A 17,206-nucleotide genomic window follows, 5' to 3' on the forward strand; every position below is an offset into this window, starting at 1 on the left:
AAATTCACCGCGAACTTATTGAAATTAACCGCGAAGTGAATGAAATTCACCGCGAACTGATTGAAATTGACCACAAAGTGAATGAAATTGACTGCAAAGTAAATGAAATTCACTGCAAACTAATTGAAATTGACTGCGAAGTGAATGAAATTAATCGCGAAGTGAATGAAGTAAATAAAATTCACTGCAAACTGATTGAAATAGACCGCAAAGTGAATGAAATTGACCGCGAAGTAAATGAAATTCACCGTGAACTAATTGAAATTGATCGTGAAGTGAATGAAATTGACCGCAAAGTGAACGAAATTCACCGCGAAGTGAACAAAATTGACCACGAAGTGAGTGAAATTAATCGCGAATTGAATGAAATTCACCACGAACTGATTGAAATTTATCGCGAATTGAATAAAATTGACTGCGAAGTGAATGAAATTCACCACGAACTGATTGAAATTGACCGCGAAGTGAATGAAATGAATAAAATTGACCACGAATTGATTGAAATTGACTGTGAAGTGAATGAAATAAATTTTTGACCATCGACCTCATGGATTCTTGGAAAATAACTAAGTTGGTTGGATAAAGTAGTTTCTCATACCCTATAACGTCTCGTGTTTTCAGGACCCAAGAATATGACTTGTTTTCCAAAAACTCAAGTGTTAACCTTTAGAGAGCCAAATTCCATATATATATATATATATATATATATATATATATATATATATATATATATATATATATATATATATATATATATATCTTTCAGAGTAGAATGGACAAAGCAACATAAAGAAAAATTTGCATTTACACTTAGAATATACGAGCAACTGCCCATAATGACTTATACAAACCAATGTCTCCGAACTAATAAATACAAGAATTACATAATTTATACAAGAGAAATAACAAAATGCATATAAATTTGAGCCGCAAGATCGCGCAGCTCCTCTTGACAAATACAGTCGTGCATCCCTGGTGATTGTACTCTGCTTCTCATCAAGTCTAAAAATGCATATCATTTAGGCCACCTGGTCTACCTGTACGGTTATATATTTGATGGATGAGTGGCTAGCTCAGTATAAATTCTCCTCAAGATTACATACTACCGCCTTGGACAAGTATAGCATGAAAGCAACAAGACATACAAAATATAACAAAATGCAGTCTTATTATATGCATGGATTGAAAAGGCCTATAAATTATATAATGACCCAAATTAAGTATGCAATCAATATGACCTATCTTATGGTCAATCTAGGGTCATTCATACTTAACGGTGAAGACTGAAGATTGAAACATCATTCGCTTTAGTTGATAGATTATCTTGAAGTACTTTGAAGCTTGTCATCTTGAAGTACTCTTAAGTTGAGCATGTATTCATAAGTAATACACACTGTCTTGACATAGTTGAAACTTGAAAACTTGAAGTAGTACTTGATGTTCTACTTGAATCTCTTATTCTTGTACTTGAACTTCTTGAACTTGAATTTGAAATGCTTAATCTTGAATTTGAACTTTTTGAATGTATGCAAAGATGATATAAAGTTGAGCTACATAAGATACAAATTCCAAGAGGTTTTGGCACTACAAAATTTGACAAATCTAATATAACATTTACAATCTCTTTCTTTGTCAACTTTGTGACAAAACCAAATAAGTAATATGATGCATAATACACATAGTAAAGAATCATATATGCACAACAAAGAATCATGCACCGGTTACAACCTAGTTAAACCAATACTTAAAGAATCATAATCATGCACCAATACTCCCCCTCAATACATTACTCCACAAAATCCAAGAGGAGATGAGAAATTAGCTACCTAACCACTTTTCTTCTCCATAATTTTAACAAACATCTACTTTATAGAATCCAATATCATAATGAAATAGGCATATCAACACAAATTCTCCCCCCTTTTGTCACAATATGATAAAGGAAAGAACGTAAAAATGATGATGGAAACAAGATAGCAAAGAGAAACAATAGAAAGAAGTTAGGTCAAGATAACATAAATATTGCAAGATAATCATTCAAACAAGTCCACAATAAGAATAAAGCATTTCCAAGCATACAAGGTTAAGAGAAATCCATGAATAATAGTTATTACAGATTAGAAAACAAAACCAATCTGAACAAAAAAAAGGAGCAGTTATGGAATGATCGATTTGATGTAGTCTCTTGTTAATGCGCCTCAGATATTTGTGCATGTATTTAAATTGATTCTCTTGGGACACATGCATACCTTCTACCTTTTCCTCAAGAGAACGCAAATGTTCATCAAAATCAGACAGTTGAAAATCAGGGTCCGCTCCAGAGTCGGATTCAATCTCATCAAAGATGTCATCCATATTGACATCATCTAGAAGCAAAGCACCCTCCTCTTCATTTACTTCAGCTGTTCCACTAGCACCCTCATAAACTTGGCCTGGGGCCAACTTCAAATTCATCTTATTAATATTAGAGTTGTTGAAGGGTACATGGTGAATTGGAGCTTCTCCAATAGGCTTAACCACTAGACTATGGGTGGTTAATAGATTCATAAAATAAGCAAAAGATATATCACTATGACCTAGATGGAGACGGAACTAAATCATGATATAACAAATAAATGAAGGGAGACACACAGAGACTCCAGTAATAATAGAATGAAGAATATGAACCATCAATGTAGTAAGCTCGGTTTTGTTACCAGATCTAGGGTAGACATTTGAAATAAAAATTCTGTGAAGAACCCTGTATCTGGGTTACATAAACTTGGAAGCGAGCGCATTCCCAGTACTCCATTTCGCATCCATATTATATAAAACTCTAGTGAGCATTTGCTTCTCAGATTCAGAAGGTTTTGCTACAAGAGTGCTAATGGGAACACCGTCATCATTAACTGGAAGGTCCATTAATCCAAAAATGAGGTGACAGTCCACATCAATTGGATCTTCTCTAATAGAAATTATAAACGTAAGATTCTCAGTTGAGAAGTCAGTAATACAAGCATACATGGCTTGCGCAATAGAGTGAAATGCCGGACCGCCCTAATGTAAAATGTTATCCCATCCTACAGATTGAAGGAGTGGAAGGATACCAAAAGGAGCCAAATGATCAATGTTAACTATCCGTTCTACTATCACATTGCATAAGCGAATATCCCGCACATATTCAAGATCTTCCTTGGGTGACCGAAGGTGGCGCACCATGATAAGAGCGGAACGAGAAGAAGAGGGACTACGGGATCCTTTCTTCTTGTTTCTACCTTCCATTGCAACAAAGAAATCAAGGAATACAAAGATTGCAAAAGAGGTAAGAAGGGTTTCAAGTAAAAATGATTTATACCTAAAAAACCTACTAAACAATCATAAACCTTGAAATAAACAAGGAAATGGAATATCAAAGAACTCAAATCTACAAGGAAATTGAAAATAATGCACTAACCATGGAGGAATCGAAGATGGGTTCGATTGGTCGTGGTAGGGCTTGTTGGAGAAGAAGAACCAAGTGAAGAAAATGGTATTTTTTCCCAAATAAAAGGTAAAACCCAAGTTTCACAACTGGTCGTGTACATACTCGACCAGTCGAGCTACAACTGGTCGAGTATGTACTCGACTGGTCGTGCAACACTGAAAATTTATAATTTTTCATTACTTTCATAATAATAAATATATACATTATGATACAGGAAGGCACAAATTATCAGTTCATATTGCATATACCAAGATCAAATTTTAATTTTGCTAACCTGTTTTTGTCAAGCGATTTTGTAAATATGTCTGCAAGTTGATTCTCGGTCGGAATATATTCCAATGAAATTATCTTATCTTCCACCAGTTCACGAATATAATGATATCTAATGTCAATATGCTTGGTTCGTGAATGCTAAATTGGATTTTTAAAGATATTTATTGCGCTTGAATTATCATAATATAAGACCTGGATTCTTGCGCAATTTCATAATCGCTTAGCATTCTCTTCATCCACACAAGCTGAGTGCATGCATTACCAGCAGCAATATATTCAACCTCAGTGGTGGAGAGCGATACGGAACTTTTTTCTTACTTAGCCAAGAAACTAAGTAGTTCCTGACATAGAAACAACCATCACTGGTCGATTTACGATCATCAATGTTACCAGCCCAATCAACATCCGTATAACTAGCTAATTGCACATTAGTATCATGTGGATACCAGGAACCAAGATTAGCTAAACTAGAGACATCGTAAAGCACGCTTAACAGTAATCAGGTGTGACTCTTTAGGGTCTGACTAATATCTAGCACAAATTCCTACGCTAAAAGCAATATCAGGTCGGCTCGCAGTTAAATAAAGTAAACTACCTATCATACTGTGATATAACTTAGGATCCACACTTACCTATTGAATCCTTAGAGAGTTTTAGAGTAGTATTCATTAAAATATCAAAATTTTTCACACACTTAAATCCGAACTTTTTAACTAAGTTTAAAGCATATTTGGTTTGAGAGATAAAGAAACCATCAGGGAGTTGTTTGACATGCAACCCTAGGAAATAGCTTAGTTCTCCAACCATGCTCATTTCAAATTTAGATTTCATAAGATATGTAAACTTAGCAGTCATGTTAGCACAGGTAGATCCATAAATAATGTCATCAACATAGATTTGCACTATAAGTATGTGATCATTATGTTTCTTTACAAACAATGTCTTATCAACACTTTCCATTATAAAGTTATGACTTAGTAGAAACTTAGTCAACTTTTCGTACTATGCCCTGGGAGCTTGTTTTAAATCTTAGAGTGACTTTTTCAGGCACTAGACATGATTAGCATGCTTAGGGTCTTCAAAACCCGTTGGTTGTTTAACATACACTTTTTCATGCAAATCGCCGTTTAAGAACGCACTCTTTACATCCATTTGATATATTTTGAATTTTCTAAAGCACGCAATGGATATAAACAGTCTGATTGATTTAAGACGAGCTACTGGGGAAAAGGTCTCATCATAATCAATGCCTTCTATTTGAGTGTACCCTTGTACAACTAGCTTAGCCTTGTTTTTAATAATATTACCATGTTCATCAGACTTATTTTTAAAAATTCATTTTATTCCGATAATGTGTTTATCTTTAAGTCTTAGAATTAAGTACCAAACATCATTTCTAACAAACTGATTGAGCTCTTCTTGCATTGTTACAATCCAGTTTTCACCAGTAAGAGCTTCTTTTACGTTAGCTGGTTCTATCTGAGATGTAAAGCACACGTAGTTACACATATCTTCAAGTTGTTTACGAGTGCGTACACTAGTGAGAGGGTTTCCAAGGATTTGATTAGATGAATGGTCTTTAACTGTCCTCAGTTCAATGTTATTTTGACTAGATGAAAAGTCTGATTTTTTAAATAAAAGGACTTCATCATTTTCTGAACTTGAGACAGGTGTATTCAAGTGATCATCTATAACCATATTAATGGACTCTTGAATTACACCAGTCCTCTTGTTAAGAACTTGATACGCTCGACTATTCAGAGCATACCCTAAAAATATCCCTTCATCACTTTTGGTGTTAAATTTACCCAGATTTTCTCGGTCACGTAAGATGTAGCACTTTCTACCAAAAATTCGAAAGTATTTGACAGTAGGCTTCTTATCAAACCACATTTCATAATTTGTTTTACTATTTGATTTTCTAGTATAAACGCAGTTAATCATATAACAAGTAATATTTATGGCTTCAGCCCAAAGATTTTTAGGAAGCTTCATACTATTTAGCATTACATTTGCCATTTCTTAAAGCACTCTATTTTTTCTTTCCACTACACCATTTTATTGTGATGTTTTGGGCGTAGAATATTCATTTGATATTCCCTGATTACTGCAAAATTTCTCAAAATTGCTATTTTCAAACTCAGAACCATGATTACTACAGATCTTAGTGATTTGTGATTCTTTTTTAGTTTGGATACGTTTAAGTACCATTTTTATTTTATCGAGAGTTTTTGATTTCTCTCTTAAGAAAACTACCCAAGTATACTTGGTCAAGTCATCTACAATCACCAGAATATACTTCTTGCCACCTCGACTCTCCGTTCTAATTGGTCCAATAAGATCCATGTAGAGGAGCTCGAGTGGTTTAGATGTGGTATTAGAGTTCACCTTTTTGTGAGCACTCCTGGTTTGTTTACCAATCTGGCACTCACCATATATTTTATCCACTTTCTTTACTTTGGGTAGACCTCTTACCAATTCTCTTTTACTCAATCTATACAAGTTGCAGTAGTGTACATGTCCTAGGCACTTATGCCATAAATCAGTCTCATCAATTTGGACTATCTAACACCATAGCTTAGATGAGCTTGAATGACAAACAATGTAGCAGTTCTCATAAGTTTTGCAACCAGTTAATATTACAGAACCATTCTTATTTAAAATTTCACACCCTTGGTTGGTAAACTTTACACTATGATTATTATCGCATATTTAAGAAATACTTAATAAATTATGTTTTAAACCTTCTACATATAAAACATTCTCAAATAGAGGGAGGTTTAAGAGTTGAACCGTACCTTAGCCAACAATTCTGCAGTTGCTACCATCACCAAATGTGACTGAACCATCAGTCATGTCTTTAAGATTGGTGAACAGACCTTTGTCACCTATCATATAACTGGAGCAACCACTGTCTAGGTACCACTTTAAATGGCTCAAAGGTTTGAAAGCAGTGTAGGCAACCAAACAAGTAACCTTAGGGACCCATTTCATTACAGTTTTGGGTTCAAGAGTATAGTTGGTCTTTTTATGTTTATAGTTGTTATAAGTCCTACCCACTGAGTTATATTTTAAGAGCTCCTTAAGTAAGTCAACTATTTTCTCAGCTAAAGGATAACGATTCTAATTTTTAAAGTTAATATGGTTGCTTCTAGGTTTTGAAGTCTAAAAAGTTTTAGTATTTTTAGAATTATTTTGATTCAAACTTTTTTCTTTTAAGTTAAAAGACTCCCCTTTAACAAATTTAGGAGGAATATTCTTATGTTTGGGGGAAATACTTTTATCGTAGCCCAATCCAAATCGATCGTCACATTTTCTGGATCCGGATAAAAGTTTTTCTAATTTAGGATCACCTTAGGCATACCTTCATGTGTCATTCAAACTCAAAAGCGAAGAGAATTTTAGTTTTAGCTTTTCATTTTCAGATTTTAAGTTTTTAACTTGGGACGTTTTGAAATCTAAGTCGCACTTACTTTTTTCAAAGCAATCTGAAAAGTGTGATTTTTCTAAGACTAGATTATTAAAATTCTCTTTTAGTTTTGAAAACTTTTCTTTTTGAAGTTTTAACTTTACAACTATTTTGCAACTTTCCTTGTATAGGGCATTATAAGCATCTTGAAGGTCTTCTTCATTTTCATATTCACTATTCAGATTTTCTTCACTAGTTAAATCATCGTTATCTGAGAAAGTGAACTTGGCTAGAGTCATTAGGGATTTAACATCATTAGCCAACTCGGTTTCAGAATCTTCTGACTCAGAAGAGACTTCAGAGCAGGAAGATTCGTCCCATGTAGCCAACATACCTTTCTTTTTAGACTTGTCCTTCTTAGGACATTTGTTTGCTAGATGCTCATATTCATGGCAGTTGTAGCATTGGCTGTCTTTTAAAGATTTCTAAGTTTTAGATTTAGGTCTTTTCTTTTCAATAGGTTTTTGCAAATCAACCCTCTTTTTACATTTGAAAATCTTGTAAGACTTTTTGGCTAAAAGAGTCATATCATCTTCAGAAGCTTCTAAATCAGAATTATTAGTATTTTCATGAGAAATAATTTTAGAAGACTTGAGTGCGATAGACTTACCTTCAAGAGCTTTAAAGTTTAACTTGTAGGTTTGTAAAGAACCAACCAGTTCTTCTACCCTCATATTATCCGTATCACGAAGTTCCTGGATCGCGGTCACCTTTGAATTAAACCGTTCAGGCAATGAGCGCAGTATCTATGCACAGACTTTACTTTTTGAGATCCTATCACCAAGACCCCACATAAAGTTGACAATGTCATTCAATCTTGTATAGAAGTCCATGAACATTTCACTTTCTTCCATACGTATTTTCTCAAATTTAGTTGTGAGGATTTGAACTTTAGATTTCTTGACAATTGTTGTACCTTCGTGTATCATTTCCAAAATATCTTAGGCTTGCTTTACAGTATCATAGGATATAATTCTCTTGAATTCATCCGGTGATAGTGCGTAAGTAATTGCATTTAAAGCCTTTGCATTGGCACTACTCTCACTTTTCTGAAGAGTGGTCCAAAAAAAGTAAGGTGAGACTTTTACAGTTTTAGATCCATCAGTACTAATCACTTCAGTGGTAGGAGGGGTCCAATTGGTCACTGTGGCTTGCCACATGCTCTCATCCATGGATTTAAATCCACATTCTGGCTTTCCAATAGGCATTGGCTTTCCAATAGGCATAATTGGAGCCATCAAAAGGCGGAGGCCTAGTGACTGAAAGGCTATCAAAATTTGACATCTTAAAAAGCTCAGATCGATTAGCTCAGAAAATTAATCCAAAAATTAAAACAAGCTATTAAGCTTTGATATCACTTGAAAATGCCTATAAAATTATATAATGACTCAAATTAAGTATGCAATCAATATCACCTATCCTATGGTCAATCTAGGGTCATTCATACCTTAGCGGTGAAGATTGAACATTGAAACATTATTTGCTTCGGTTGATAGATTATCATGAAGTACTTGAAGCTTGTCATCTTGAAGTACTTTGAAGCTTGTCATCTTGAAGTACTTTTAAGCTTGTCATCTTGAAGTACTCTTAAGTTAAGCATGTATTCTTAAGTAATATACATTTCTTGACATAGTTGAAACTTGAAAACTTGAAGCTTGAAAACTTGAAGTAGTACTTAATGTTCTACATGAATCTCTTATTCTTATACTTGAACTTCTTGAACTTGAATTTGAGATACTTGATCTTAAATTTGAACTTCTTGAATGAAAGCAAGGATGATATAAAGTTGAGCTACACAAGATACAGATTCTAAGAGGTTTTGGCATTATAAAATTTGACAAAGCTAAGATAGCATTTACATGGATGAGTGAATGCATTATCGACCTGAGGATGCTCATCCAGTGGGTAGTTGGGCTCGTCACCCATGCAAAGGCTGGCCATTAGCGAAGCACATCACGTGCGTACATCACGTACCGCATAATGACTGTCCATCGTACATCACGTACGTAAATCAATAGTCGATGGTCTGGCAGCTAGCAAAATGATACCTCCAATAACCTGGAGGGCATGTGCTAAAGCATCCAGAAATATCCACCCGTCATTGTCAATATGTCATGTATGCATGATTATCCAGACCATTATTAATTCAATTACAATCAGCCGGTTTAATAAAGCTCAAGATCACTATAGAGGTTCGTCACCCAGCGTAGGCCGACGGCTCGGGCATAGTGTCTCATTTCCACCATCCTCGGCCCATGAGTCTACCGCCTTAGGATGTTGATAGAACCCATCAGCATGTGACTAATCAACTCTCAATGTATGTGAAGCTACCATCGTATGTTGAGTGAGAATGAATGTCAAAGATACTGAATACAATGATTAAAAGGAATCGGTATGCATGCCTTAAATACGAATAAGCAACAACGATAAAAATTGTCAAATGGTTCATCCCACAGTCAAATAGGTGGAATCACCCCATAGATGGTAAGTCCCATGAATAATTTTGTTACTAATATAACCTCCATGTTGAGGGTCTATTCTTAGCACAATCAATCTCATTACACCCTAAGTACGGATTCTCTTTCATAGATAGAGGTTCACCTCTCAGACTAGAGAGATTTCGATTCATATGTGTCTTGCAAACAGTACAATAGTATATCCAAATAGCATAGAGATCAAGTATCGAACTAGGATACTATTCTAATAAAGTACAACTTAAGTATAAGTGTAAATACAATTCAAGAACTATTGAATGAATCAAGGTCTAGCATATGCATTTGATATTCATGATCAATTCTTAAACATATATCTAAGTAAGCTAATCATATAATTAATTAAGCTATAAGGCATCCTTCATAATCAATTTAAAAGCTATCCTTGATCTAATTTAGAGATGGAAAGCTTAAGGGGAAGAAATCATCACCTTATACTTTGAATCGCCTTCTAGTATCGCAAAGTGCTTGCGCCTTTATAATTGAATCCTACCACAAATCATGAACTTATACAATTAGATCTAAGTTCTACGCACTACCTAGGTTTAAGATCATGGTCTGGGGTTTGAATTATTTATCTTAGGGTTTTTAATGTAAAATTAGGATTTTCATCCTAAGATTTAGTTGTAAACTTAGATTCTAGGATTTGAACTCTAGTTGGTGTATTACTTGCAATTTAATCTTAATAATCACAAGATAACTATTAGCGTTAGTGTTATAATTTATATTAGCTAACATATTAATAATAATGATTCGCAAGTTCATATTTAAATATACTGACATTATCTATTATTCTTAAAATGACTAATAAACTCTTAAATAAAGCAATTAATAATAATAATAATTTTACAGACAATGATAACATAAGGACTAATACTAATAATCATATTAACAAGAATTATACTAATCTTGTAAGGAAAATGATAATAATTATAACTATCAATAATGAATCTAGTCATGATAATAGATACTATTACAATGTACCATTTTAGAACATGGATTCCCTAGTTTTATTGTAGTTGTTGGATAAGTAGTTCTACATTTTGTGGTGTTCTAGGAAATCCAATTTGAGCCAGTCCACCATCTGTTAGTTCAATTTATGGGGCTTATTAACTAAGTTCATGGGCTCACTAAAAAGCTATATAAATGCTTTCTTTTGGTCTTATGTTCAAATATTCTTTAATTGGTATTTTCTTTACTTATGGCAAGCTAAATTATGGTTGGATTTAGGGTCTACGGATCATGAAATTTGACAGATTTGCATGAAATAGAAATATTGAATTGGGGTGAGTTAAGAACAGAGCCTGCTGGATTTAAGGGGTTCGACTTTGCAAATTGAACTTATTAGGTTTCATCATCATGGAGAAGTTCAGTTTGCTCCATTGTTTGTTTCATAACTTCAGTTTCCAAACAGGTGGAACTTAGTTCTTTCTAAATAAATAATTGACAAAGCTATGTGTATAGGGATTGGATTTGCATATTAAGCCTTGGTCCACTGAGTTGCCTCAAACCGAGCCATCCTTCAACTAACTCGGTGGGTTCGAGTCTGGATTGGCTCGAGTGACCAATGGCTGCAGGTAGAGTGGAGCTCAGCCACAGAATCCGTTCAATGACACAAGGGTCCCAAACCAGCTTCCACATGGGCGAGTCAAATTAGCCTAGCTCAGCAACCATGAGCGAGTGAGGGCCTAACTCGGTAGACACAGTCTGGTGCGAAACTAAACAATCCCATCTCCTCAAATCCACGTTTGTACCTGGCTGGAGTTCCGGAGGAACTTTGTTGGATTCCTGGGCGAACCTCAATGCCTGCTGAGTTGACTCAACGACTCGTACGGTTGCTGCAATGGGACCCGTCAGTGATGCTGGTCGTTGGATCAGCAGCAGCTGTAGCAGAAATAACAATCTTAAGTTTGCTGTAGCTGCACCTGCAGCTACAACCGATGTATGAGTCCTGGCGCTCTCCTCGGCCGGTTCTCCGTGAAACAGGCAAAACAACAGCCACCACCTCTGCAACAGCATCAGTAGCAGAAGGAGCTCCAATAGGTCTTACACCCAACTCTCCTTCATCTCTCTTTTTTTTTTCTATTTTTCTTCTTCCTCTTCTTTTCTTCTTCGTACTTTCCTGCTAGGCCAAACGGGGCCCGAACTCAGCCCTGACTCGTCCAGCTTAGACCGGACTCGGTTGGGTCAGTATGGTGCGGGACCCACTACTAACGGCGTGGTGCACGCTGTCTTGATTGGAGTTTCATCACAACAGCCATGGGATGATCATGTTGGGTTTATAACCCAACTTCTTCCTGATGTGTGGCTGTAGCCATTGTAGAGAAAACTGAAACTTGAAGAAGAAGAGAACTTTGAAGAGAGAACTGCTGTTGTATTTCTTATTGAATAAAATCGCATTATACTGCTGCCTTTTATAGGCTTTCTTATTATGTAAAATGACTAATCTATCCCTGTCTAGATACATCCTAGGGGTAGCTAAAGAAAGAAAAAAAAATCCACAAAATATCTACTGTATATCTTCACCAGCTAGCAAACTAAACTTAGAAGAAATCTCACAGCTAGCATGCACAGCTAGCTCAAAAGAAACGTATATGGTTTTGGATTTGCAAAAAATCCTCTACCGTATCCAAAACTCCCCTTCAAACCAAAACCTGCTTCATTCCAAGCATTGATCTAAGTCTCCTGAATGTGTCAGTTGGCAATGCTTTGGTGAAAATATCCGTCACTTGCTCAGTGGTGTGACAGTATTCCAGTTTTACCAATTTCTGTTTTACTTGATCTCTAAGAAAGTGATATCTTGTGTCGATGTCCTTGCTCCTCCATGCTGAACTGGATTTTTGGCAAGTTCGATTGCCGACTTGTTGTCCACATATATAACAGTGGATTCCTCCTGTAGATGTTTCAGCTCCTTTAGTAGATTCCTTAGCCAGATCGCCTCACATACAGTGGATGAAGCTGCTATGTACTCAGCTTCACATGTGGACAGGGCGAACACACTCTGCTTCTTTGAATTCCATGTGAATGCTGTCATTCTGAGATAGAATACATAGCCAGTGGTGCTCTTTCTCTCATCTTGGTCACCTCCCCAATCACTGTCTGAATATCCATACAGCATTGCTTCATCATCGTATGGATAAAAGAGACCGAATTCAATAGTCCCTTTGATATACCTCAGTACTCGTTTTGCAGCTAGCCAGTGTGACTCTTTTGGGGCTTCCATATACCGGCTTAGAAGCCCAACACTGTAGACTATATCTGGCCTAGTGATTGTGAGGTACCTTAAGCTTCTGATTAGGCTCTTAAATAGGGTTGAGTCGACGTTTCTTTCCTCTCCATCTCTTGTGAGCTTCAGGCCTGTTGTTACAGGTGTATTTACGGCTTTGCAGTCGACCATCTGAAACTTCTCAAGAAGTTCCTTTGTGTACTTCTTCTGAGATACGTAAATGCCGCTGACTTGTTGCTTTACTTCAATGCCCAAGAAGAAAGACATCAATCCACCATCAGTCATTTCGAACTCTTTGAATATAGCCTGCTTGAATTCTTCAAGCATCGCCTGGCTGTTCCCAGTGAACAGCAGATCATCAATACATAAACAAGCGATAAGCATATCACCATGGGCATTCTTCTTTGTGTAGACGGCATGCTCATACAGACATTTGACGAAACCATTCTATTGAAGATAACCGTCGATCCGTGTATTCCAAGCACGGGGAGCTTGCTTCAACCCATACAGGGCTTTCTTTAGCCGATACACCTTGTGTTCCTCCCCTTGCATGACAAAGCCTTCAGGCTGGTCAGCGTATACTTCTTCTTCGAGTACCCCATTTAGGAATGCAGATTTTACATCCAGTTGGTAAATTATCCAACTGTGATGAGCTGCAAGGGAGATAATCATTCTTACAGTATCAAGGCGAGCAACTAGGGTGAAAATTTCTTCATAGTCTACCCCATATTTCTATTTATAACTTTTAGCTACGAGCCTTGCTTTATATCGTTCGATCTTACCATTGGCATTCTGCTTGATTTTGTACACCCATTTGAGACCAATGGTCTTCTGACTTTTGGGGAGAGAGGTCAACTCCCATGTTCGATTCTTCTCGATGGCATGAATCTCTTCTTCCATAGTGTTTCTCCAACATTCTTCATTCACAGCCTCCTTGAATGTGAGAGGCTCATGGTCCGCATACAGGCAGAGTAAATTCACTTCCTCAGTTTCTGCATAGATGTCGTTGAGGCTTTTCATTTTAATCGGAGCCAAGGGTGAAGGAGAATCGGATAAAGATGTGCTGGATGAATTCTGATTTGATGAAGTACTTCCAGGAGAGATGGAGCATAGTCCTGGACTTCTGCGATCCAAAGGGGGTGATGTGGGTGTCTGCTCTTACTTCTCATGTCTCTCTTCTTCGTATTCTTCGACCTCGACCTGCTTTTCTTTGGCTGAGTTTTCCTCGTTCCATTTCCATGCTTCTTCCTCACAAAATACCACATCTCTACTCACCACCAGCTTATTGGTTAGTGGGTTATAGAGCTTGTATGCCTTTGACTCTTCGCTGTAGCCGATGAAGATGCACTTCTCGCCACGATCATCAAGCTTTTTCCTTCTCGCTTCTGGAAATAGAGTGTAGGCAACACACCCAAAGATCTTAAGGTGCGCCACGCTCTGCTTGTATCCACTCCATTCTTCCTGCGATGTCTGGAATCTAACACTTTTGGTCGGACACCTATTGAGCAGATAGGCAGTACATGCAACTACCTCTGCCCAGAAATTCTTTGGCAGACTTTTCTGCTTCAGCATGCTCCTTGTCATATCGAGGATGGTGCGGTTCTTCTATTCCACAATTTCATTTTGTTGTGGCGTATATGCTGCAGTGTGTTGTTGCTTAAAGTCAGGTTCCCTGTAATATTCTCGAAAAACATTTGAGGTGTACTCCCCACCTCTGTCAGATCGGAGGGTTTTGAGTTTAAGACCACTCTCTTTTTCAACAAGGGCCTTAAAATTTTTAAAACTAGTAAAAGCAGCAAACTTCTCTTTGATTACATACACCCACAACTTTCTACTGAAATCGTCAATGAAGGTAATAAAGTATTTATTACCTCCAAGAGAGATTGGCTCTAATGGTTCACAGATGTCAGTGTGAACCAACTGCAACGGTTCTCTTGCTCTTCGGGATACTCCACTCGGAAAGGAGTTCCTTTGTTGTTTTCCAAGTGTGCACGCCTCACACACATGTTCTGGAGCTTCAATAACAGGTAAGCCATGCACCATGCTTGATGAGGACAGAAGTTTCAGGCCACTGAAATTTAGATGGCCAAAGCGAAGATGCCACATCCAGGAATCATTCTTTGCTTTTCCATAAAAACACTTTTCAAGCATTGTGTTTATATGGAGAGGAAACATACGATTCTTCGCCATCTGGACTTTTACAATCAAACGTCCATGCATATCTCTTATGGAAAGAGAAGAGTTCTCCATATGTATGACATACCCTTTTTCGAGGAGTTGTCCGAGACTCAGTATGTTACTTTTCATGTTGAGCACGTAGTATACATTGGAGATATAGTTTGGAACACCATTCTTCTGAAAGATTTTGATTTTACCTTTACCTTTCACTGACGTTTTTGATGAGTCTCCAATGTTATATCGCCATGAACTCCTTCTGTGAGTTCCACAAAGAGTTTCTTGTCGCCGCACATGTGATTACTTGCACCCGTGTCGAGATACCATACATCCTGCTGATCACTACCTTTCTCTTGTGCAAGGAGAAGTGTGGAGCTTTCTTATTCATGGCCTGATGCTTCATCATAGTTGGATAGCTCGTCTTGAGTCACCGGCTTGCTCCAGCAATCAAATGCATAGTGGTCAAGCTTGTTGCAATTATAGCATTGGATGTTCTTTGTACTTCCTTGTCCACGCATAGATCTACCTCTACCATTTCCTCTTCCATAGAAATTGGTATTTTTCTGCCGGTTTTGGCCATGACTTTGTTGGTATTCGCGCCCTCTGCCTCTTGCGCGATTATTAGCAAAACGTCCACCACGTTATGAACTTCCACGTCCACCATTGTTATTATTTAGAGTCAATCTTGACTCTAAAGTTTGTTCCATTGGTATGGAACTGGCATTCTTCTGCATTCGTTGCTCATGAACTTGCAACGATCCCATCAACTCCTCAATGGAGAGTTTCTCAATATCTTTTGATTCTTCGATCGACACAACCACATGCTCAAACTTGGTTGTGAGGGATCGAAGTATCTTTTTAATAACTCGGACATCTTCAATCTTTTCACTATTTCTTTTCAAATTATTGACAATTACAAGCAAACGCGAAAAATAATCAGTAATATTCTCACCTTCCTTCATGTGAGTCGCTTTGAACTCGGCTCTTAATGTTTGAAGGCGAACCCGCTTCACTTGATCTACACACTTGAAGATGGTGCTAAGGGTATCCCATGCTTGCTTGCTTGATATTGCTTCGGCAATCTTTTCGAAGGTGGATTCATCCAACCCTTGATAGAGGAGAAACAAAGCCTTATTGTCTCTCTTCCTTTGATTTTTTAGAGTGATCTTTTCTTCATTGGTGAAGGCGACTTCTTCTTCCATAGTGGGTTCTTCATACCCATTGGTGACGATCTCCCATAGTTATTGCGACCCGAACAATGCCTTCATTTGGATGCACCATTTTTCATAGTTGTCCTTTGACAACTTAGGAACCTGTGGTTGGATGGTGCTAGCCATCTTTTCTATTTTTTAAAGGAATGGCTGATTTTTTTTGAAAAGTGAAGGGAGATGGATGAAATAAAAAAATCTGAATATTTTTTAAAACAGATTTTTTTGGGCTGAAATCTGATTTTTTTTTTGCTGTAATCTGAATTTTTTAAACAGATATGTGTTTGCTACAACGGATTTTTTTGAAAACAGATTTTTTTTGTTTGCTGCAATCGGATTTTTTTCAAAACAGATTTTTTTTGCAATCTGATTTTTGAAAACAGATTATTTTTTTACAATCGGATTTTTTTGAAACAGCCTTTTTTTTTGCTGTAATTTGATTTTTGAAAACAGATTTTTTTTGAAGAAACAAGGAGTGCAGGACCTCCTTCTCATGACAAATTTGTCTTGGGTATTGCAGACCCAAAGCAGGTAGTGTAGAACCTCCTTCTTATGGCTGATTTATCTTGGGTATTGTAGACCCAAAACAGGTGGTGCAGGACCTCCTTCTCACGGTAGATTTGTCTTGGGTATTGCAGACCCAAAACAGGTAGTGTAGAACCTCCTTATGGCTGATTTGTCTTGGGTATTGCAGACCCAAAACAGGTGGTGCAGGACCTCCTTCTCACGGCTGATGAGGCCCAAGGATCAGTAGCTCTGATACCGCTTTGTTGGGTTTATAACCCAACTTCTTCCTGATGTGTGGCTGCAGCCATAGTAGAGAAAACTGAAACTTGAAGAAGAAGAGAACTTTGAAGAGAGAACTGCTGCTGTATTTCTTATTGAATAAAATCGTATTAC

The sequence above is a fragment of the Magnolia sinica genome, chromosome 3 (assembly GCF_029962835.1).
Source record: "Magnolia sinica isolate HGM2019 chromosome 3, MsV1, whole genome shotgun sequence".
Classification (NCBI taxonomy): Eukaryota; Viridiplantae; Streptophyta; class Magnoliopsida; order Magnoliales; family Magnoliaceae; genus Magnolia; species Magnolia sinica.